We start from the raw sequence: 26,063 nt of genomic DNA on the forward strand, positions 1-26,063 counted from the left end.
TCCGGTCTCGCCCGGCTCCAGTCACGTAACACAACTCTGGTCACGTGATTCAAAGGAAGGGGCGTGGGTACATGGTTCATTATACAGCCGTATAGAGAAGTACACATAAACACAGTGTTCCCATAGGAACGAAGTCCATTTTCATCCGGTTATTACAGGGATAGAAGAGGAGAAAATGACAATATTTAAATAGTAGAATCACATTATATAATTTAAAATTGTATTAAAATGATGGCAGAAATAAAAATACATTTAAAGCATAAAATATATTTGTAATTATTAAACCAGGGAAGAGAAAATATATAAGAGATATAGAGGACTTCTCTTAATGGACCAAATAGTATAAAATATAAGAATGATGTATCAGGAGATAATACTTTTAACCCTTACACCACATGCAGAGAAGGAGGTAAGACTAAATAGGATTAGGTATATTTCTAAAGCTAAAATGAGTAAAACCACACAAATAATAAGCTCTATGTATAAAAAATATATAAGGTTTTTATCACTGTGGGAATTGCCATGCGTGTAAGAATACTAAAGTAGACACAAAAAAGAAATATAATGTTGTATCCAACATAACAAATAAAAGGTATAATATTAACTCTTTTATTACACGTGAGTCTAAAAATGTGGTATACCTATTACAATGCACCTGTGGCCTGCAATATATAGGTAAGACCTCTAGATCCCTTAAGACAAGGTTGTATGAACACGTTAGGAATATAAGAAATGGTTTTGTTAACCATAGTGTATCTAATCATTTTCTTATCAAACATAATTCAAACCCTAACGAACTAGAATTCGTAGCAATTCAGCAAGTCCATACCCATTGGAGAGGAGGGAATATTACATTTAATCTAAGTAAAAAGGAATCCAGTTGGATTTTTGAACTCCAAACCTTATGCCCCAAAGGGCTAAACATTGATTTTGAGATAGGTCCTATTTTATAATATTTATGTAGTTAATTATTGTGTAGTCTTAATTATATATTCTTAGCCCAGCCTATCTGTTTATTTTGATAATATATATATATATTTTTTATATATAGAGCTTATTATTTGTGTGGTTTTACTCATTTTAGCTTTAGAAATATACCTAATCCTATTTAGTCTTACCTCCTTCTCTGCATGTGGTGTAAGGGTTAAAAGTATTATCTCCTGATACATCATTCTTATATTTTATACTATTTGGTCCATTAAGAGAAGTCCTCTATATCTCTTATATATTTTCTCTTCCCTGGTTTAATAATTACAAATATATTTTATGCTTTAAATGTATTTTTATTTCTGCCATCATTTTAATACAATTTTAAATTATATAATGTGATTCTACTATTTAAATATTGTCATTTTCTCCTCTTCTATCCCTGTAATAACCGGATGAAAACGGACTTCGTTCCTATGGGAACACTGTGTTTATGTGTACTTCTCTATACGGCTGTATAATGAACCATGTACCCACGCCCCTTCCTTTGAATCACGTGACCAGAGTTGTGTTACGTGACTGGAGCCGGGCGAGACCGGAAGTGCTCATTTCAACTAGACGGCAAAGATGCGCGGCCATCTTTGGGAGGTCATACGCACCTCCATAGCCGATAAGGACACGGCAGACATCTTGAAAGAGGCAAATAAACCTTAACTACAACCAGAAATATTCCATATATGGTAAAAGAGGATGGACTATCAATCACACAGCTGTTAATGTTTTGCAATGTAATTTTATTCATTATGCATGCTATATAAGAATGTTGTGGTACTGTTTATGGTATGCACCTGAGGAAGACCTTGTGTATAAGGTCGAAACGCGTTGTGCTTTTTTAATATATTTTATTGAGAATAAATGCATTTTTTCACCTGTGCCTGGCTACCTGGTTCCTGATTTACCTGACTGAGGACTATCAACACCTCCTGTGAGACCTAGCTTTGATCCATGTACATCTGAATGATTTACTCTGCCTATACAGTTTAGAGCAAACTTATAAATGCTCATCAAATTGTGAGTTTGACCAAGCTTCGTCAATTTAATTATATGTGCTAAACGTATTACCCTATGTTTGGTCTTTTTACTCTTACAGAACTTAGGAAGGTCCTACAATTTTGTTGAGCTATATCCTATCTGCACAATCACCTGTTCTTGTTTTCTCATTAATTTTCTGTACTTGGGAGATAATCTAATTGAAGAATTGTCGTTACGCAATTATCTTCCAAGTACAGAAAAGGAGTCTGGGAAATGTGTCTCTGTTCCCTGTCCCCACAAGGTCAACCAGGGGAAAACCCCTGGAATGTAATTAAAGAAACCCCTTGGACAGGGAATTGTATTAATGCCAGCTGTGGCTCAATAAAAAAACAGTTGACTCCCAAAGCTGTGTATCATTCAGTTGTTGGGGAATGGGAGTGGGATTGCCGCGCTATGTTTCTCTTGAATGCTGATTAAGTCTACAAGCGGACATATTGCAGTTAATACTTCTAGTCCACTACAATAACATTTGATTATAGTCTGTATTAACATGGAGGGTGGGGGAACTAGCTTTTCCCTTAGAATATCCAAGTTTATTGTGTCCTGGGATAAGAATAAAGGACCGTGGGGAATAATTAGCTCAACCTAATTTAATTCCTCTGTCTGGTCTCCTAACCCAATTCCTATTCACATTAGTATTAATAATCTGTAAACACATTTCATGTGTGTGCTGCGGTTTTAATAAAAGCTGAAGCTAAGAAATAGTGATCCTATAAGTTGTCAGTCAGAAGCGTGTGTCTTGTTTCTTTGAGGAGGTCTTGGTGGGAATCCATGCAAACTTGAGTCATGCTAAGGAACCATAATAAAGATACCTGGTATTACCAGTGGAACAGACTAGTTAGTATAACAACCAGATCATACAACCACAATGTATCCCGGTTGCCGTTTAGTCTGCTATCAAGTAGAGCAGAGTTAGCGTTGCAGATTAGGCACCCCCGGATGATAGCATGGGGGTGCCACAATACCAATGCATCATATGTACATGGACTGCTACTATCACAGTTACTATTTATTAAAAATTCATAATACAAGACATTTGTAGCGGGGTAGTGGTATTATCCACGGTATCTCCGCTGGTAGACAGAATAAGCATATCCAAAAACAGGCAAAAGGCAGGTAGCGTAGTTACAATCCCTTCCCTCCAAGAACTAGACAACACATAGCTTGGAGGTCAACTGAGGCTTTATTCACAGACTTCCAGTATTTATGGGATTCCCCGTGCAAGGGGTTTCCCTACTGACATTTCAGGGGTTGTACAGTAGGGGACTACATGGGGAACTGAATAATCTGGAAATTTCTCCCATCAGGCATTGCTGCACAAGAGGGATACTCCCACTAGAATATACAGTTAAGTGGATTACCCCTCCATGCAGCAGAACTGACATTTTACATTAAAATACATAACTTGTACAATATTCGGTATATTTAAATGGATGGACGCTCGGTAGATAGCTGGGGTCTGAGCGCACAGTTCGTGAAAGTACCGCTCAGATCCCAGCTCAAATAACCGAACGCCGCATGAAATAGACATTACAGTTAAGTTCCCTTCAAACTACCGAATGAACTTAGGGAACCACATTACCGAAAGACCGGGGCTCCCGAACGGCTTGGAAGTCCAGCGGTATTCGTGCCATCGAGTAGCCGATTTTAGTTCCAGGCGCTCGATGACCAAATACCGCTGGGCTAACAAAGGATCCAAGATGGCCGACCGCTGCATGGTCGGTAGCCGAACGACGGCCACCCTGAATCCTCTTAATTACCGATTGCAACATTGTTGCAACCCTTAATGGGTGCCACACGACTCCCTGTGTGTGGTCTCCATTCGGTAGTTTAGTTGTTTCACGAACAGTGATGAAATTCACCGTTCGTGAAACGATTTGCAGGGAGGCTGGCGGTTTTCATGCCGCCAGCATACGAATATTAGCATATGAATACTTTTACTTGCTTGAACCAAATTACGGACACTTGGTTCTTAAAGGCATACACATTTGACATGAAACAGGATATGTACAGAATGGACAATGTACAGTGGCGGTGTTTGCCACAACATTTTATTCCTATTTTAATCCATATACATTATAAAATCTTAAGCGACACCTCACCTGGAGATTACGATTAACAGATAAATCTCTAACATTCAGTACATGAGAACAGTTTCTCTCCTGTGTGAATTCTCTGATGTGTAACAAGTGTGCCTCTACTACTAAAACATTTTTCACATTCAGAACATGCAAACGGTTTCTCTCCTGTGTGAGTTCTCTGATGTATAACAACATTTTCCTTACTACTAAAACATTTTCTACATTCAGAACAAGCAAATGGTTTCTCTCCTGTGTGAGTTCTCTGATGAAGCACAAACTTTGTTTTATTGACAAAACATTTTCCACATTCAGAACATGAGAATGGTTTCTCTCCTGTATGCGTTCTCTGATGTCCAACAAGTTTGTCTCTACTACTAAAACATTTTCCACTTAAGAACATGAGAATGGTTTCTCTCCTGTGTGAGTTCTCTGATGAAGCACAAGCTTTGTTTTATTGACAAAACATTTTCCACATTCAGAACATGCAAACGGTTTCTCTCCGGTGTGAGTTCTCTGATGTATAACAACATATTCCTTACTACTAAAACATTTTCTACATTCAGAACAAGCAAATGGTTTCTCTCCTATGTGAGTTCTCTGATGTGCAACAAGTGTGCCTCTACTACTAAAACATTTTCCACATTCAGAACATGAGAATGGTTTCTCTCATGTGTGCGTTCTCTGATGAAGCACAAGCTTTGTTTCATTGACCAAACATTTTCCACATTCAGAACACGAGAACGGTTTCTCTCCTGTGTGAGTTCTCTGATGTCTAACAAGTGTGCCTCTACTACTAAAACATTTTCCACATTCAGAACATGAGAATGGTTTCTCTCCTGTGTGCATTTTCTGATGTTTAACAAGAGTGTCTTTACAACTAAGACATTTTCCACAATCAGAACATGAGAATGGTTTCTCTCCTGTGTGAGTTCTCTGATGTCTAACAAGTGTGCCTCTACTACTAAAACATTTTCCACATTCAGAACATGAGAATGGTTTCTCTCCTGTGTGCATTTTCTGATGTTTAACAAGAGTGTCTTTACAACTAAGACATTTTCCACAATCAGAACATGAGAATGGTTTCTCTCCTGTGTGAGTTCTATGATGTATAACAAGAGTTTGTTTACTACTAAAACATTTTTCACATTCAGAACATGCAAACGGTGTCTCTCCTGTGTGAGTTCTATGATGTATAACAAGAGTTTGTTTACTAATAAAACATTTTCCACATTCAGAACATGAGAACGGTTTCTCTCCCGTGTGAGTTCTCTGATGAAGCACAAGCTTTGTTTTATTGACAAAACATTTTCCACATTCAGAACATGAGAATGGTTTCTCTCCTGTGTGCATTTTCTGATGTTTAACAAGAGTGTCTTTACGACTAAAACATTTTTCACATTCAGAACATGAAAATGGTTTCTCTCCTGTGTGAGTTCTATGATGTATAACAAGAGTTTGTTTACTACTAAAACATTTTTCACATTCAGAACATGCAAACGGTGTCTCTCCTGTGTGAGTTCTCTGATGTATAACAAGAGTTTGTTTACTAATAAAACATTTTCCACATTCAGAACATGAGAACGGTTTCTCTCCCGTGTGAGTTCTCTGATGTCTAACACAAGATTTTGAACTGCTAAAACATTTTCCACATTCAGAACATGAGAACGGTTTCTCTCCCGTGTGAGTTCTCTGATGTCTAACACAAGTTTTTTTACACCTAAAACATTTTCCACATTCAGAACATACAAACGGTTTCTCTCCTGTGTGAGTTCTCTGATGTATAACAAGATTTTGTTTACTATTAAAACATTTTCTACATTCAGAACATGAGAAAGGTTTCTCCCCCGTGTGAGTTCTCTGATGTGCAACAAATTGTGAGTACAACCTATAACATGTTCCACATTCAGAACATGAGAAAGGTGTGAGGTTTGTGTTTACCATCTGTTTTGAGAACATATATGAATCTGATAAAATGCTTGATTTTTCAGAGTTAGACTTTTTGATTATGTTATTAAAAGATTTCTTCATCGCCATACTTCATGTATTTCTGTTCTTGTCACTTATTTCAGTAAAATCTCTCCTGACACATAAACCTGAAAGAAATATACTGGGAGTTAAAGGAAATACTTAGAAAACAGACTCTTATTTTGTAATATATAAGAAAAATGACCATCGGGTGTCATAGTGATTGCAAAGAACGTATTTTGTGTGCTTTAACCCATTGTCTAGCAAAATTGAGTATACCCCCTTTTATTTTAAATTGCTTTGCAAAACTTGATTTATTTGATTGACATAAAGCCTCACATATCTACATTTATGCTAGAGCAACAAATAACACATTGTGTATATCACATGCAGCACATAATTTCACTGTTATCCCCCTACCAGTGGAAGGCTGTGTCAAGTATCTACTACCTTTTCTATACCACTATTAGTTTTTACCACTTTCACTGGAAGGATGTTCCATGTATCTACTAATCTTTGTACATCACTCTTTGCTTCTACCACTTATACGCGAATGTTGTGATATTGACATTTTACTAGATACCTGGATTGACCTGAAATGTGGAATTGTACTGGGAGTTAAAGAAAATCTGTCTATAAAAATATTTGTTTACCATACTTACCACTTTACACCATAGAAAAACTAACAATATTTTCATCAAAGATAAGTAATAGAACTATGAAACAGGATAATGATTGAGCAAGACCTTGAAAGCACAATAAATAAAAAAAAATATATATTGTGCTTTAATTCCCCTCATTATAAAAATTGTATATACGCACACTTTTTGTTTGCCTTGCAAAATTACTTTGTCCATTAAGCATAACTTACCTATATTTTGTACTTCAGGAAGGGTTCACAGCTTATAGAGGAACATATTCCATCATTTTAATGTCTGCAACTATGGTTGAGAACAATGCACCCCTCTCCCACACAGAGACACACACAGTAAATAAAAGGTCAAATATCTTACTATACCTACAGTCATGAAAGGAGGGGAGAAGCAAATATGTTTCTCAGCATTGTAGATGTGACTGCACTGCGTATGCCAAGTGGCCAAAGTCAATATCGCCTTCAATGGGGACAATGGAGCAATGGAAGAAGATTGCCTGGTCTGATGAATCACATTTTTTTTTTTTTTAAGATTAGATGTATGGCTGAGTGCATGTGCTCCTTTACAATGAGAAGAAAGGGCAGCAGGATGAACTATTGAAAGAAGCAGGCCGGCAGAGCCAATGTTATGCTGGGAAACTTTGGGTCCTGGCATTCATTTGGATATTACTTCGATACATACAACCTGCCTTAACATTGCAGATCATGCACACCCCTTTATGGCAATGGCATCCTCTGATGGCAGCAGCTAATTTCAGCAGAATGATGTACCCTGCAACACTGTAAAAATTGTACAGTAATGGTTTGAGAAATGACAGAGTTCAAGGTGTTGCCTTGACCTTCAAAACCCCCAGATATTAATGTGATTGAGCAACATGCCTGCCCCATGGAGGCCCTACCTCACGACTTGCAAGACTGAAAGGAATATACTTTCCGTAATAAAATCATCTTCATGCATGACAATGCACCATCTCATGCTACAAAGTATACCTCTGCATCAATGGCTGCTATGGGGATAAAAGGAGAGAAAGTCATGGTGTGGCCTCCATCCTATTGAGAACCTTTGGAGCATCCTCAAGCAAAAGATCTATGAGGGTTGGAGGCAGCTATTCTGACTTCTTGCAAACAAATTCAAGCAGAAACTGTCCAAAAATTCACACGTTCAATGGATGCAAGACTTGTGAAGCTGCTATCAAATAAGGGGTCCTATGTTAAAATGTAATGTGACCTGTTGAAATGTTTAAAAAGTTAAAATGTTGTTATAAGTTTGATTGAAATAGCTTTTGATGGGGGCATGGCTAACCGCAGGGCCTGATGGACGCACACTGAAATCACTCCCGGAGACCTAGTGGCTAATCCAAAGCAATCGGAGAGTTTCATTCACCATGGGCAACCCAAAAAAACACCAACCAACCCAGGGGCACTCAGGGAGAACCCCAGCATCCAAATCGGGCTCCCTCACCCGTTATTTTAAGGACAGCGCTGACCGCGAGTCGGAGGCCGAGGCACCTCGATCCCCAACCTAACAGCCCGGCACTTTGAGATTGCTCACAGAAAACTACGGGTTCTGGTAATGACCCGGACATAAGGGACCTCTTGAAAAACTTACCGTTGAAACTAGACCTGCAAAAAATTATGGGGAAACTCGAGGTCACCTTCCTCTCCAAGATGGAGGCTATGGGATCGGATGTTCACCAGCTCACAATAAGAGTCACCCACCTGGAAGAAGAGAAAGAGTTAGTGCAGGCACAATTAATTAATATCACGTCAACCATTGATTCACATATGATTCACTTTGCCAACACACAATGGCATATTGACGACCTGGATAACCGCGGGCGCAGGAACAACTTGCGCGTAAGGGGTTTGCCTGAATCTCCAGGTGAGGATTTATCCATGATACTCACTGAACTCTTTAACCTCATCTTAGGAGAACCTAGCGATAACCAGGTAGTCCTTGACAGAGCCCATAGAACCTCTACTCTTTCATGGCCACCCCATACAAATATTTCCTGACCTGTCCTGGTAAACACTTCAGGCAAGGCGGGCTTTAAAACCAATTACTGAGCATCTCAAGAATAGAAGCATTAAATATCGATGGGGATTCCCCTTTGCTTTGATCGTGACTAGCAAGGGGAATATCGTGACGATCACCTCCCCACTGGACATTCCTCCTTTTCTTAAGGCTCTGAATCTACCTGAAACTACAGTTATGGACTGGTATTCACCTAACCCTAGCCAGGAGGTTATGGGTCAGCAGCAGCGCCGGACCACACCAGCTAAGAAAAGGCGCAATGACCAAAGGTTTCTCTCACCTCAGCAGAGACACAGGCGCATACACGAAGATCCATCTGGACAACGGCCCGAAACCTCCGCATAACGCTCACCACCTCTACCTCGAGAACTAACCAACCTGGCATCTTCACGACAAACAGCGTGCACGCCGTTCTGATAACAGGGCCTTCACCGAATTACAGCCACCCACGACCAACGCTTGTCCAAGCAAGATAATGACTTTCCCGAACCACCACTAGGGCCATGAAGGACAAGCCTACTCAACACCCGGAGGGTCAAACTAACTCCCCTCCTCTTGCACAGCCCTGAAGGACTATAAGACCATACAGAGAGTTCAGTCAAAATAACGCAGAGGCAATGACATTTTCAATCTATTATTGCATACCAGTACTAAGTCAGATCAGAGACACTAGAGTATATGCTACTCGGATTCATTTGTTTTCGCGGGTACTGCAGTTTTTGGACTATTACCCTTGTTCATAACAACTACCCAATGCGATCAACATTCATCAACCAGGTCGTATAATGTCATTGTCCTATGTACAACTCGTCTGAATGTATATTTTACTTTCCACCACACAACAATATACACCACCCTAATTGGTAAATTGCACTTAACTGGTACCCTGATTATACTGTACAATTCATCGGTATCGGCACGACCACCCAAAGCGGTTATACCTTCCCCATACCCCTCCCCCCCTTCCCTATCTTACCTCATCCTGTCCCTTCCCTGAGCGTAAGCCCACGAATCCCAGCGATTGATAAATATTTTAATGTCCTATACTCTCCTTATGGTACTAATACATCGGAGTGATTAGCATCTCCTAGGTGCTACGAACAGCCACACTACCCCGAAATATCTAGGGTCCTATCTTAGCGTTGAGATAGAACGCCTAACCTCTCCGCAACGGAGAAGAGTTACCCCATACAGTTAACTTAACCCCCGTCACTACAAACCTGAACCAGTTGTATAATCACCTTACAAGATGCACAGAGTTCTCTGTAGTACACCCCTGGAAGATCGTTAAATCTTCTCATCCCTGGTATACACCCTTCTTCACATTAGTATACTCACTAAGTTGCGATCCACCTATTCATCACAGTACACTATTACATACTATAGAACATTATTATTATTACTTTCAGATTTATTAACTTGTTGTTGTTATTTCTGTTTTCATTCTTGACTATTCTATATATACTGTATTTGCTTTGTATAGAGAGAGAATAAGTATAAGTGTGTCAACCACGGTATAGTGGAAAAAGCTATAGACGTAGTACATAACTGTAACTCAAAGCCCCTCGAGGATTCATAGATTGTAACGTACCAACTCCTATATTGATCTATTGTTTGTTATTATGAGACAACGCTACTAACAAAGGTTAACCCATCCATTTCTTCATTACACACAGACAATTTATTATTCACATACCCCTAAACGATCGATATCACTTCAAACGTACAGGTCGAATAGATCAGAGGAAAGGGATTTTTACACGAGCCCATCATTTGGTGTTCTATACAGTATCTACCTTTCTTCGTCGCTCACGCCAAGAAGAAACTAACATGACATCCATTACCTTACTTACACAAAATGCCAGAGGCTTGAACACCCCGGAAAAAAGAACCCTAGCCTTAACAGACTTCAATAGAAGTAAGGCAGACATAGTATTTGTCCAAGAAACCCACTTCCGTAAAGACTCAGCTCCATCTCTTCGTAACAAGGACTATCCCACCACCTATTACGGCCATTATATAGGTTCTAAATCCAGAGGTGTAGCAATATTAATAGGAAGACGAGTCCCGTTTACATACCAAGACCACCAGTCAGACGACTCAGGCAGATATGTATTTGTTAACCCCTTAAGGACCAAACTTCTGGAATAAAAGGGAATCATGACATGTCACACATGTCATGTGTCCTTAAGGGGTTAAAGGGAAAATCGGTAACAACTTGATAACAATGGCAAATATATACCTGCCTAATAAAAAGCAAAATATGGTATTAAAAAAGATACTGCAGAAACTCAGCACATTTCAAGAAGGCAGACTGATTGTTGGGGGGGATATTAACATATCCCTAGACGGCGATCTAGACACCACCACGAACTCAAAAGCTCATCTAGCTCATATAAGGCAACAGGTAAATTATACGATAGCTCGAGAGCCTTTCATCCCACACGTAAGGACTACTCCTTTTTCTCACCACCCACAGGAACCTATTCCCGTATAGACATCATCCTTCTTCAACACAGGTTTTTACCCATGATTGAGTCAGCTTCATATGGCCCAATTACCTGGTCAGACCATGCCCCCATGAAATTGGTCTTATTAATCCCAACCTGGCCCAACCCAACATCTCAATGGAAGCTCAATGATCTAATTCTTAATGACAAAAATACAATCGCCCAAATACAAGATTCGATCAATATCTATTTCGTCGAGAACACACACCCAGACACATCCCCCACCCTACTCTGGGAAGCCCATAAAGCAGTAATAAGGGGAGACCTGATTCGAACCGCCGCATCCCTCAAGCGACAAAGGGAACAAAAAAATTACACAACTAACCCGAGAATTGAAAAACCTTGAAAGTAATCACAAACAAGCTAAATTAGGTTTAGAAGAATACAAAACGCTACTGACAAAAAGATCGGAACTCACTAATATACTTCCACTACACGCTAAGCGTAAATTGTCTTTAACAAAACACACATACTACATGAAAGGGGGGAAGGCAAGCAAACTTTTAGCGCAAACTCTCCGACAAGCTAAACAATCTACTTTCATTGCAGAAATCAAACAGGATAATGGACACCTCACACGACAGATGCCCGACATCACACAAACATTCCACAACTTCTACACAAAACTATACAATCTTAAACAAACTCACCCCTCATCGAACGAAATACTAGATTTTCTCAGACCTAGGGTTAAAAACACTCTTCCCCCAAATGAAACAGACTTCCTTGATGCTCCGACGATCACCATAGAAGAGTTCAAAAACACAGTTAAAACACTCCCACTAGGAAAGAGTCCGGGGGCAGATGGTTACATGGGCAAATATTACAAGATATTTTCCCAACCACTTGCCCAACACTTCACTGCAGCATTCAATGTGAGAAAACTCTCGACATCCATTACCATGTTGTCATTAGAAGCCAATATAACTCTCATTCCGAAAACAGGCAAAGACCCTTCAATGCGTGGCAGTTATAGACCAATTTTGCTGATCAACATTGACCTAAAAATCCTGACAAAAATTTTAGCCACTAGATTAAAACCCTCCCTACCCCATCTCATCCATCAAGACCAAGCAGGCTTCGTCCCAGGCAGAGAAGCTAAACACAACACAATGAAAACTATTAAACCTCGTACATTGGGCGAGAAAACACAAAAATCATAGTACGTTACTGGCAATAGACGCTGAAAAAGCGTTTGACGGGGGCGGAGCCTGGCAGCCATGCCGAGCAGTCGCATGCAACATGGGCTCCGAGGCAAAATCCAAAAATCGAACAAATTAAGCGAGATAAAGCCCTCTAATCTACTCTACCTCGAGCGCCTCTACGATTTACGTAGACACTTATCTCCACAACACCACTACCCTCAGTGCCTGGGCCTGTCTCCACAACACCACTACCCTCAGTGCCTGGGCCTGTCTCCACAACACCACTACCCTCAGTGCCTGGGCCTGTCTCCAAAACACCACTACCCTCAGTGCCTGAGCCTGTCTCCACAACACCACTACCCTCAGTGCCTGAGCCTGTCTCCACAACACCACTACCCTCAGTGCCTGAGCCTGTCTCCACAACACCACTACCCTCAGTGCCTGAGCCTGTCTCCACAACACCACTACCCTCAGTGCCTGAGCCTGTCTCCACAACACCACTACCCTCAGTGCCTGAGCCTGTCTCCACAACACCACTACCCTCAGTGCCTGAGCCTGTCTCCACAACACCACTACCCTCAGTGCCTGAGCCTGTCTCCACAACACCACTACCCTCAGTGCCTGAGCCTGTCTCCACAACACCATTACCCTCAGTGCCTGAGCCTGTCTCCACAACACCATTACCCTCAGTGCCTGAGCCTGTCTCCACAACACCATTACCTTCTGTGCCTGTCTCCACAACACCACTACCTTCAGTGCCTGAGCCTGTCTCCACAACACTACTACCTTCAGTGCCTGAGCCTGTCTCCACAACACCACTGCCCTCAGTGCCTGAGCCTGTCTCCACAACACCACTGCCCTCAGTGCCTGAGTCTGTCTCCATAACACCATTACACTCTGAAAGTGCAAAAAACAAATTATGTAGAGCAACTGACTGTGCAATATGCATTTTATCCACAACTCCAAGTCTACCAGATCCTACAGTAATCCATCTGCCATTCCTAGTATGTCTCTGCGGCAGTGACTTTGCAGCAGTTCCAGTCTGAGTTTGTTTACCAGATAATTTACAAATCTCAGACTTCAAAAATACAATCTCCTGCCACAATATAGAGAACTGTCTACAGATTAGACAACAACCAAACCTCCAAAAAGTGGAGCGTGAAACAAATGCATAGCAACTATTACACTGAACAAAGTCAGCCATTTCAATGAGATGAATAATTTAAATCAAACAAATCTTACATTTTTGTCCTCCTGAATACCTCAGATTACCTCCAGTTTCTCTCCAGAATATCTCCAACCACACACTTAGAAGCAGCACTCTCCAGAATATCTCCAACCACACACTTAGAAGCAACACTCTCCAGAATATCTCCAACCACACACTTAGAAGTAACACTTAGATGAAGCAACCAAGCTATATTAGCCAAGCTAATGACAACAACCCTTATTTAACTCCTAAAATCACCACCCACTAGGAATGTTTAACACCTAGGTAGGCCTCTGCTTATTTGCAAACAATAGCTAATTAACCAGCAATCAATAGCAATTATTTAATTAAATCAAAAGCCTTATAATTTTATCACATGACAGGAGGCTTCGTATTTTGCATAACTTTCTTTACTTTATGCCTCCAGCAGCACAAGTCAATCAGAAAACTTTAAACCAATCAGTAACAGACATCACATCCATATATAAAGCCCTGACAGTCACATGATTTCCTTTTTCTTTGCCGCTTCCAGCCAAGGCACAGGTCAGAGTATTAGCTCTCTACTGTCTTTACCTATATCTAATACAATTTGTCTTCTGGCCCCTTTAAATCATTTTGGGGCATTGTACATTACTTTTCCACTGTCACCCCTTTCATCTGCCTCCCCTTTTCTCCCTTTACCTTATCCATACTCCTCCCTGGACTGTTAGGTGTATTTTGTCATACTGCCTGTTTTCTCCCCTGCTGGGGTCTGTTACTTTTTGACTGCTTGCCTGTTGGTCTCTCGCGGTCCGCGGTTTTTTGCCGCGATCGCGCTGGACCGCCAGGTTTCAACAATAGTCCCAGGGTACTGAAGGGTAGGTGGGGGGGTTAGAGGGGGTGCCGTCCGATACCGTCGGTCAGCGATCGCGAGCGCGGACTGCGCGGCTAATTTGCGCGCGAACGGAGGCCATCTTGGATCTCGCGATACCGCGAGATCCTCGGCGGCCATCTTAATTTCGCCAGTTCGGGATTCCCACGAACTGGCACAGAATTATCAATATCTAAATGTTTTTACACCAATAAATGGAAGATTTCATTATGTGGGATTCATATGCTACATGTCATATATCTAATCACAGTCCTGGGCTGGAGACACTGCACTGTGGGTCTGTATACTACCAAACACAGTGTCAGCAGGATAACTCCCATCAGGCTCAGGCTACATTACAACAAATTGGATATGTGCCATTAAAGAATTACATTAATAAATTGGTCCTACCCACAGGACACCTAACCTAGTTTTAAAGGTAAAGTGTAAAAACTCCTGATATTGTCGGAAATAAAAGTTTTGCCACATAATATAAAGGTGTAAAACTAAACACACTTCTCACTGCAGTTAATCCCTGCAACTCTGTGTTAAAGGGCCACTGCAGGTAACTTACCATTAGGACTGGATTGCACCAAACCAGGAACAACTCCCATCAGGCTAAGCACACTTCTCACTGCAGTTAACCCCTACAACTCTGTGCTAAAGGGCCACTGCAGGTAACTTACCATTGGGATTGTATTACACCAATCCAGGAACTATTCCCATCAGGCTCAGGCTGCACTGCCCAATTAGATGAACACTCACAGAAGGCTATGATGGTTGGTACAAAGCACTGAAGAACTACCCAGAAATCATTTCAAACAACAAACAACAACTAAAAATCTGGCATTATCCGAAGTGACAATTTTGTTTTACAAGGGTGACCACCACGCCCAATCAGGGGCTTATAACGAAGTACGCACAATCCGCAATGGCGAAATTTCCACAAAATTCCATACACAAGGGTGACTCCTTACAAAAGCGTACTGAGGTCTTCGATACCTCCCATTACCGGGCTTACGTCCCGACCATTACCGGGCTCCGTCCCGACCATTACCGGGCTCCGTCCCGACCATTACCGGGCTCCGTCCCGACCATTACCGGGCTCCGTCCCGACCATTACCGGGCTCCGTCCCGACATTAAAGACCGTTCACCCCGGTCGATAAGAGGGTGACCCCTCTTCAGACCACTAGTCAAACTCCTAGTGGGACTGATTACATGGTACCTGGGTGCCCCCCAGTTGTACGTGGAAGCCACTGTGTAGACACATACACACTGACGTATACTCTGTCTCCCCACAGCCGGAGAAAAATCATACTACCATTGTGTCAGACACTCCACAAGACCCTCATCAGGGGATGAGGAACCATTATCTCCATCGTCCTTAGAAATCATAGACGAATGGAGGGCAGAGGACTCTCCCTCAGAGGAGGAGGTCTGGCAAGACATACCTCAGGAAGTCAGAGAACCCAACTAAAAAGGAAGGGTTAAGGACATATAGATATTGGGGTCTAACCCCCACGCCCTAGGACGGGCTGATAACCACGGAGTACGATCTGTTACTGTATGCCAGATCGGAACACAATGGACACATGTATGTCGACAGCACCAAGAAAGGAGAGCTCACGGTGCTGCCAAGCTCCACAGTACTGTACCCAATAAGGGTGACCCCTTGGATAATTTGGAGTCTACCGTACCTCCCCATACGGGCTTACGTCCCGACATTCCTGACCGTTCAGCCCGGTCTTATTGAGGGCAACCCCCTCCTCAGACAACTCCAGGAAACCTCTAAAGTGGTACTGATGGAAACAGTTCTGGGCGAACCCCAGCGGTATGTGGAGACCCACTAGTGGCAATAAGTGTATTACCGTACCTGACACCTGTCTCGGTACCCCACAGACCGGAAGAGGGTCCCAACAGGCCATAAGAGACATACATACAGGGGTGACCCCCTACGCCGGGTGACCCCAGGATAGTCTTACCCCGGCGCTAGTGGCATAGGTACGAAGGGGTGATCACCGCGCCCTTGTCTAGGGCTTCTACCTTCAAAGTATGCTCTGGCATTACATGCACAGACCAGGGCACGCAACATGCTTGTGTTCCGACACCTCTATGTTCCAATTGGAGGACCCATACGCTTTTCCCTTAACCGAGAAGGAGAACTCACTATACCGCCAAACTCCACAACTCTAGGACATATAAGGATGAACCATTAGATTATACATAGGGAGACTTTCACGTCTCCCATACCAGGGTACATCCCGATCCTACGGAGGGTGTCCTCATTCTCAGACCACTACCCAGATCCTGCGAAAGTGGTACCAATTAATCGAAATGCTGGGTGACCCCGGTTATACACAGAGACACACTGAGGGGCAATAAGCGTACTGTTGTACAATCCTCCACAGACCGAAAGGGTGTGAACCAACAGGTCGGATTTCCCTCAATTCACCAGACAAAGTTCCAGGTGAGGATTAAGCCGCCAGGGCAGCTCCGGGGGAAGAAGCCCTCTCCAAGAGGCTGGCTAACAAGTCGGGCACCTTACCACCTAAGCACCATGGGAAGGGCCCAACGCGACTTCCCCTAAGGGGAAAGAGAACACCCCGATTTAGCGGAACCGTCTCTCAGAACGTCCTACACATTGAACATCTCAGACCCCTTCATCAGGGTACGAGGACTCCATTCTTCCCTTTCCCTGGAGATCATAAGAGAACGGAGAGTCTCCATCGGAAGAAGAAAAGTGACGGAACCCGCCTGGCAAGAAAAAAGTTTTTCTTTTGGCACACTGGGAAACCTCCGTTGACTCGCGTACCACCAGACACCCAGGATCATCCGAAAAGGGTTTCTTCCGAAGCACTGGGCACACCTTGCAAACCTCCGGCTTCGGGGAAAGAAGTACGAAACAAGCTCAGGATGGAATGCCCATTTCATCTAGGAACGAACAAGATAGTCCTCAACAGGGAGCTCGGTGTCACTACAGGGATATCTATGCCCCGATCAGATCGAGGTCCACGTTAAGTAGTAAAGAAGAAGACAGGAGACTCTCATCGTCATCAACATAGGCCAACCCAATGGTTTTGGGGACGTACCGACATCTCAAGAAGGAAGGTATACTTCTATTAGGAGACCTACTCCTCGAAAAGGTTTTTTTGCAAGGTTAGATTTGAAAGGACACTTACCTACTGGTTCACATAGTACCTCAAGAAGTTTTGGAAGCTGGTCAGGACGCAATGAAGAGCAAAGGGTATCCGCTGTAACACTGGCTGACCCTTTGCAAACCCAAGTCCTAACTGCGTAGACAAACTAGATTTATTGTCACAGCGCCTGGAATTGTTGGGATTCATAGTGAACGGAGCTGAGTCGATTCGATTCCAGTTCCGAGTAACTACGTATCTCTACTTCGGAATAGATTTCACATTGGACGGATTGCACTTTCCCCCACATCAGCGATAACGACTTTCGTAAGGAAATTCGACGGATATGACAGAAAGGCTCCATAGTACCTGGACTACTTCCCAGGACCACTTCACTGACGGGCCAGACATCGGCTGAAAGCTCGCTGCATGAGATCCGGGCACACCTACGAAATTGGGATCAGAACGGCAAGGACTTCGATAGTACTCGTTACAGAGGTAAAGGAGCTAAGCGGGACTTCTAGAATGATTGTCTTTAATTGGGATCATCCTCTGCTTCTTCAGTTTTAACGTGCCTTCGGGCAGATCAAAGGGAGAACATCATCGATTGTTAACGCAGGAGCGGCTAGAGTTGGTGGATTGGTGTCTTCCAAGGGAGACTGGTATGTCAAGGGACTATCGCAACCAACTAGAGTCATGGGACTCATGGACAACAGGTATTCCCCGAAATGATTTATCCACATGGAACACTTGGAAGTCACTGGGGTATGGAAAGGGACTACGATCCTTTTATTACCCCTATCTACCTCGATATTGAATCTTGCTCATAATTTTCACAACGGGCCGATCGGAACGATCCGACCGCTCCATTAACGGGATACGTTCCGTTACTTCGACAGCGCATAGTACGATTCACGACACTCCGGTCGATCAAGAACCTTTGATAGACCGTTTTTTTTCCGCGGGGTAGCATACGGTACAAAACCATGAGTTAAAGTATCACTGTTGTGAGACTTTGATTGGGTTTTTTTTTTTTTTTCGGAACTAGTCAGATAACACGAACCTATCCCTCCGTCAACCGTCAGTAATAATCACAGTATGTTGGATTTTCGTCGGATATCAGATATTCTGGAGTTCGACGTATATGGTTTTCGGTATCACCTGAAGGAAGGACCTCTACGGTGTCTCGTAGAACTAAATCTTTTTCGCGTCCATGTTTTACCCTGTTCCCGGCGTTTTTTTTTTTTTTTTCCAGTCTTTGTGCAGTTATAGCGGTTTTTGGTTATATGGAGATCCGACAACACTTAGATTGACACATTCAGACATCGGTGGGGTTTATAACAACCATACAAGCCAGTTACCATGAACACTCCGTCTAGATGGGTTCACTGGTTGTCATCGTTAACGGGGGAGGAGACGTGCTTTAGGTACTCATTCGGTACGGGACACGGCTGCTTCTCAGGCCTTCACGAGGGGCCTCTATATTTTTTTTCAGGCGGCGAATTGGACACGGCGAGACAACTTCCGTATATTTATTTCGTCAACCACACACGCATCCTTTCGATCATACCACAGCTTTAAAAATGCAAAATACGAAGCCTCCTGTCATGTGACAAAATTGTAGATTATGCTAACGTAGTGTACCTATAATCTTAATTTTAATAATGACAGGAGGCGAGTATTTTCCCGCCCTGTTTCCCTCCCTATACTCTGGGAAATTCTAATTTTCTGGTTATCATTTCAGTCTAATTGTAAGATTTTGGATATTTCAGTATATTTATGGGATGCTTATTTGGTTGACGGGTGTTACAGCCGTGGCGATTATTAAAGTAAACCATGGTTGTTTAATGTTGCAATTTTTTAACGTAATATAGATATAGATACATATAGTACTGGTTTTTTAATGTGGACATCAGTTGGGTTCCACCACCTTTCACGTATTTCTGTTCTTTTCAGAGTAACCATCATAAAGATAAAGATCAAGATAAAGCTGGAAGGTTTTTTCAAGTCATGTTCCAAATTATGTTCTACACGTTACTCAAGACTGTTATTTGAATTCCCTGACGTTATAATGGACTGTTTTCGCATCAAAGAAAGAGGAAATCATGTGACTGTCAGGGCTTTATATATGGATGTGATGTCTGTTACTGATTGGTTTAAAGTTTTCTGATTGACTTGTGCTGCTGGAGGCATAAAGTAAAGAAAGTTATGCAAAATACTCGCCTCCTGTCATTATTAAAATTAAGATTATAGGTACACTACGTTAGCATAATCTACAATTACCAACAGGAAATCAAACCTTGTGCAATTAGTAACCTTTTCCTACAGATGAATCTTACCTGTAACAGTAAAAAAGAAAACTCTTAGCAAAATCTTAGACAGTTGAAGCTTCTGTAAAACTCTCCAGAATATCTCCAACCACACACTTAGAAGCAGCACTTAGAGAAAATACAGTGTTTACATTGAAAGCTAGGAACACCTCCAGTTGCAGTCACTCAGACTGCCACCAGAGGGACTTCCGAGTTGATTGAGGCATAAAATGCACAGCATCCTGTGATTCAGTGTCTCCTCCCTCTGCATGCAGATACTGAACTTTCCTCATAGAGATTCATTGATTCAATTCATCTCTATGAGGAGATGCTGATTGGCCTGGGCTGTGTTTGAATCATGCTGGCTCTACCCCTGATCTGCTTCTTTGTCAGTCTCAGCCAATCCTATGGGAAAGCACTGTGATTGGATCAGGCTACCACATGTCAGCATACTGATTGTTTTTTTTCCAGTCTAACAGAATGCAGATTTACAGCTTCAGGCTTGAATACAGTAAGATTTTTACTATATTTATGGAGGCATGAGGGGTCCAGGGGGGCTAGATGGTGGTGTTAACACTATAGGGTCAGGAATATATGTAGTTGCACTGGTGACAATAGTGTCCCTTTATGAATGATTATTTAGAACTGTGGAGAGTCTATTGGCCAGGATTTTGCATAGAGTTTAGTGTCACAATTTTGAAAGAATATAGGCAGGAAATCTAGGCATGTTGTGGGGGATTTTTCTGGTTTTTGTAAGGTGGTGTAACGGACCGTTTCACTCAGAAGGGGATAAAAACCATTTAGGCGATAATCCCCTTTCCCATAGACCAGCAGCTACTGCAATCACCAATCTCCCGAACTGCAAACTGTACGAATTCACCAACTCCCGAACTAGAAACACACGAACCCTGGAATCAGCCGAACAGGAAAAGCATACAATCCAATTCCCCCAAAGAACGAGACAACACATCGCTTTGAGGGTTAAGCAGGAACTCATTTACTGAGGGCTACCTGCCCAGTATTTATGCAGGTCTCCCACCTGGTGGACACTCCCCTAAGGGACCAAATGGGAGACTGAAACAGCAGACAGACATGCATCACTTTAGTACACACTGTAGATACGAATATCCATTTTGCCATCTATCCTAGCTGTTCATATAAGGGTTAATTTGAACCAAGATTAAGTTTGGCATTTTATCTCATTCTCGGAAATAGGATTTATATAAAATCCTAGTTACGGGAAAAGTACTGATTTCGAAATGTTCTTGTTAGTTGTCCAAGATATCGGTATTTGTAAATATCTGGTTTTAATCAAATATGTGATACGTTATATGACGAAAGATTATAACTAGAAACAGCTGTTTATAACTTGTGAAAAACAAATTATGTCACTAATGCTCAAGGCCCCCACCGACATGAGAATGGGGTATAAATGCAACTTAAGTAATAAAGGAATTTGAATTGGTTATTGAACAAGTCTCTGCTATTCATTTCCAATTTCCAGAGCTTTGAATGAGTTGGCAAATATCCATCATCTACAAAGGGCCCGGGCTGATTTTATCCCAAACAAACTGGTGTCAGAAGTTTTGGGTACAATTGGTCGGAGTGGAGATGTCAGGTAAGGGGTTCTTTGAAGACCTTCTTTACCTGCATCTCCTATCCCCCCACACATTGCTTTGTTATTTATATGGGGTTTCTTACTATTTTAATTTTTAAAGGGGCTTTTCCCTGCATAATGTCTTTGGTAGACCTGTTTTTTTTGAGTCTCAGGTAGACTTGTTAAACTCCTTTGGTAGGAGGAGTGGCTTTGGCAGGCGGTTTTGTGCACAATTATCTGGACTTTTCCTCTTTGGTGGGGTTCACCTTTTGCAGGTGGTAAAAGTGTGTTTGGGAGACGTCCCATGTTCCCTCTTTCGCAGAGGTTGCCTTTTGTAGGTTGTAAAACAGGTTTTCAGTCTTGGCAGACTGAGTTGTATATGTACATGTCACTTTTGCAAAGAAAGTTTATAATAAAAAAATAAAAAATAAAAAAGTGGTTTTAACCCTGTATGATGGATGTTTGGCATTACTCAAGCTTGCTACTTTATGTACTGTTTTATTTGACTGTGCAACTCTGATTTTAAGCATAAAGTCTGTGATAAGGGGGTTAAGATAAATAAAATGAGAATGAGGCTGTTTTTAACAACTCCAAATCATTACTCCCTCCTGATTATACCCAGCCTGTCCCCTAAAGATAATAATGATTTGGGTGCTATCCTTGCTGGGATAAGTTAGACCTCCCCAAGCAGGGACAAGGGGTACCCACTGCTCCATAAAGCTCCCTTTTACCCCCTCCCCAGGAAGAAAGGATTGGGCAGCTCCTCTAAAGCCCTGAGGGTGTCCAAACCAGGTATGAGAATTAAGGGAATAAAATAATTGAAGGAATGTCAAAGGTACATGAGAAGGTGATGATAAATAAAAGAAAAAATAGAGGTTAATTAAGGGGGGCTACAAATTCATGTTGTAAATGTAGATGATTATAAATTATTACGAAATTTATATTTTCAGCACATGCTTCATTTCGTGCTGTAAACTAACTTGCTTGCTACAGGTACCTGACATGTTGTAAATGCTTTAAATTGTATGTATTCTGTAGCATTGTGAGAATCTGTAAATTGTTGTCTGGGGATGCAGAGATTTTATTGATTGTGACCCAAATGGTGGACCTCCTGTGCAGAAGTGGGTTTGAAATTTTGGTCATGGGATGTAGGATCAGAAACCATGGACAAAGGTTACCACCTGTGTTTTTATGACTTTTGGGAACTCAAATTGACCGGTCAAAATTTTGCCATGCCTTTAACATGCACTAGTTTAAATATTTTGAGTGTTTGAGAGTTCTGACAAATGCAGGTGATACCATGTCTGTGTAATCTGGTCCAAATGTTCTATAAGCGTATAGGAGAGAAATTCTATTGATAAGGTACATATGTTGCAACTGGTTAATGCAGTTAATGCAATTGTTATACAAATGTTTAAGTCAAACGCGTTATATGGCCGTACGGGATCCCTTCTTTAATAAGAAAACCTTTGGTACCAGAACTCTTAAATAATAAAATAAAAATAAAAAATATATACAATAATATGTTCTGAATACAGCTGTTAAAAGTGTATTCTGTGTAAATGGTGATTGTGATAAATGTGTTTTGGTTACTCATTTTAAAGTATGCAGTTTGATTGTCATGTTTGTTAATGGGTATTTTGCTGTGCTATTTTAAATTATATTTAAATACGTTTGTCTCAGTATTGACACAGATGGAAATGGCAGCGTAATAATCTATTAAATAACTGATTTATTATTGAATACTAGTCCAAGAGCAATAGGAGTTGTAATCCTTGAAGCAAAAGAAAGAGAAAAAAACACGCTAAGTTTTAGCCGTTTTCCAAAATTCTGTTGTAATAATGGACTTCTTGCCAAAATTCGACTTTCCTGTCCAGCTGCTAGGTTTTCTGGTCTAATCTTAAAGCCGTACTGCTTGCATAGTTTGCAGAAATGAATAATGCACAAACAAGGGAAACCTACATTATGTGTTTCTTTTGGGTGTGACATTTGATAATTTATTTTGGATTGAGTTAATTGCCTGTCCATGAATAGGTTTTTTTTGTATTGGCATGTCTGCTGGATATCTGCTACATTCGTTGTGTTCTGTGTTATAAGAGGACATGTGTGATATTACGAATATTTAAAGAATATTTGCATGTCATTAACGCACGCCTTTAGTGTCTTTTTACAACAGATTAAATGCTGATCAGCTCACGAAAAAGGGGCCCCTGGGAAAAATCTGCTTTTCAAAATCGTGGATCCACGTTCATATTATTAGGGGAGTATTTGTGTTATCTTTAACATAAAAAAAAATGAATGGATGTATAGGATACGTTTTCTCTAAGATTAAGATTCCTCATTGATTATAGCAAAATGATGAAATGGTATTTTTAATAGAGATCAGACAATTTCTGATGATTATAAGTGAGGCAATTCTAAACTACTGTATTATATTTGTATTGGTATATTGAAAGCATTTTGCAGACCCAGAAGAGAATAAATAATATAATAATTCTAATAGGAACCATACTATGGGAAGAGGTCACCCTATTAACTCTCTAAGGGGTTAAACTCATTTTTATAAGCATATAACGTTTAGTTTTTGTGGTTGGACTTTTGATACTCAATTTGAACTCAATTGAAGTATTACAACCATATCCTTGCAGGTATAGGACACAGCTGCAATATGATTTTAATATTTGCAATATATTAGTGTTTTCAATGTATTCTGACAATGGAAAAGTAACTAACTGCATTACACCTATGACACTAACTGTAAGTATTGCAAACCCTGTAGGAAGACTCTGCTTTAACTGGTTATGTATACACCCCTAGACAACCGTGCTATACATACACAATAATTCTTCAAAAGCTTATTAATAGTATATCTGTGTGGTACACTAAGAAGTGTATACAAAGAGGGGGTGTGAGTTAGGTAATCTCGACCTGCAAATGGAATATGCTTCATGAGAAAGATACAGCAGGTTGTTTTGATATAAAGAAAGAGGGAAAAGTATGTTGTATCGGTCACAAAGGATTGTGATCTTAAGCAGGCGAGACAAGGACATTTGGGAGGTGATAGGAGATTGAATCAGACAAGTTTTGGAGGCAGAGGTAGATAATTTTATCAAAGGGTCTAACTTTTGTAGAGGTGGCAACTTCAGCACTGTTTTAATTGTTTTAATTGTGGATAGCAGGGGTTCACCCCAAGGTGCTCGTGGTGAACCCGGTTCTCCCGATCAAGCTGGCCCCACTGGTACTCTGGTATTGCTGGTGCCCCTGGCTTCCCTGGTTCCTGTGGTGCTCCTGGACCTCAAGGCCCCGGAGGTTCCCCTGGATCTAAGGGTAACAATGGTGAACCTGGTGCTCAAGGAAACAAAGGAGAACCTGGTGCTAAGGGAGAACCTGTCCCAGCTGGCGTTCAAGGACCTCAATACCAACCACAGCAGGTTCCTCAATACCAACCACAGCTTCCAACCTATACCCACACCCAACAACTTCAGCCTAATACACAGATGGTTCATGTTCTTAATATTTTATATGTAGATAAAACAGTATTAATGCTGGCTCTTAGAGGATGTACAAGCTGAAGTTGAGATGTAGACATTGTTTGCATAGGCTGTGCAATGTGAAATAACTAAAATAAAATAGGATAAAAATAAGTATGCTTAGTCAATTTGTAACGTGGTATCATAGAGGCATCTGCAATAAAATAAGTGGGTTTCCAAGACCTGACAAGTGAGGGCTATTTAATACAACATATGTCTTCAGTTTGCTGCCCCTTCCTTATCAGAGGCCACTTGCAACCTTAGCAAAGAGAGACAACTCTGTCTTAAACAAAGCACTTTGCAACAACAGTAATTCATTTTGTTTCTCATATTTCATTCCTAGTTGTTCTGAAAAAAAATTGTTTAAGAATGTTTAAGGTTTCGGTTTCAAAAGATGTTATCAGGGTCCACAAAATATCTAGAAAGTAGAGGGGGGGGGGAGAGTATTAGTCTCCCCTATTGAGGGCGCTAATCACTGTGACAGAAAGAATGTAATATAAAAAATTACAAATTTATTTATTAATAACAATTCATATAAAAATCATGATTATAAAGCAGTACAATTTCAAGACCAATAGTAAAAACCACAAACACCAACCACTAGCTCACAAGTATAAAGATGTTACCAAAAAGCCCTAGGTCGCGACTCTATAGGCTAGATATACTTGCGGCTTTTAAGCGTGATCGTGAGGGGGGAGTGGACGGTCTCTGGACTGCTGTAAAAAGAAAATTCAGGCTCAACGCGTTTCGTCCCGCGCCTTTCGGGACTTCCTCAGGAGCTGTGGATGCTGCTATTCCTCAACCGGCTTCTCTTTTAAATCTTCTGAAATCTTCTATCTTCGCGCCAAAAACGCTGTTGCGCATGCGCACAACGACACAGGGTTCCGTTCAGCTACGGGTACCAAGCTTTTATATAGAATGAGTGCTTCTCTCATCCATGCAAAGGCATTCTAAAGGGAAATTATGTATTACAATTTTATAAAGGACAAATTCAATGAATTATAAGCAACACTAAGGATGTAACT

General features: G+C 41.3%; 1 pseudogene; it reads right to left on the minus strand.

Moving 5' to 3' along the window:
• Positions 1–4,149: 4,149 nt before the first annotated feature.
• The window catches only part of LOC134569303 (oocyte zinc finger protein XlCOF7.1-like), a 38,628-nt pseudogene continuing 16,714 nt past the window's right edge, over positions 4,150–26,063 (minus strand).

This window comes from Pelobates fuscus, chromosome 7 (genome assembly GCF_036172605.1).
Source record: "Pelobates fuscus isolate aPelFus1 chromosome 7, aPelFus1.pri, whole genome shotgun sequence".
In the NCBI taxonomy this organism is placed as follows: Eukaryota; Metazoa; Chordata; class Amphibia; order Anura; family Pelobatidae; genus Pelobates; species Pelobates fuscus.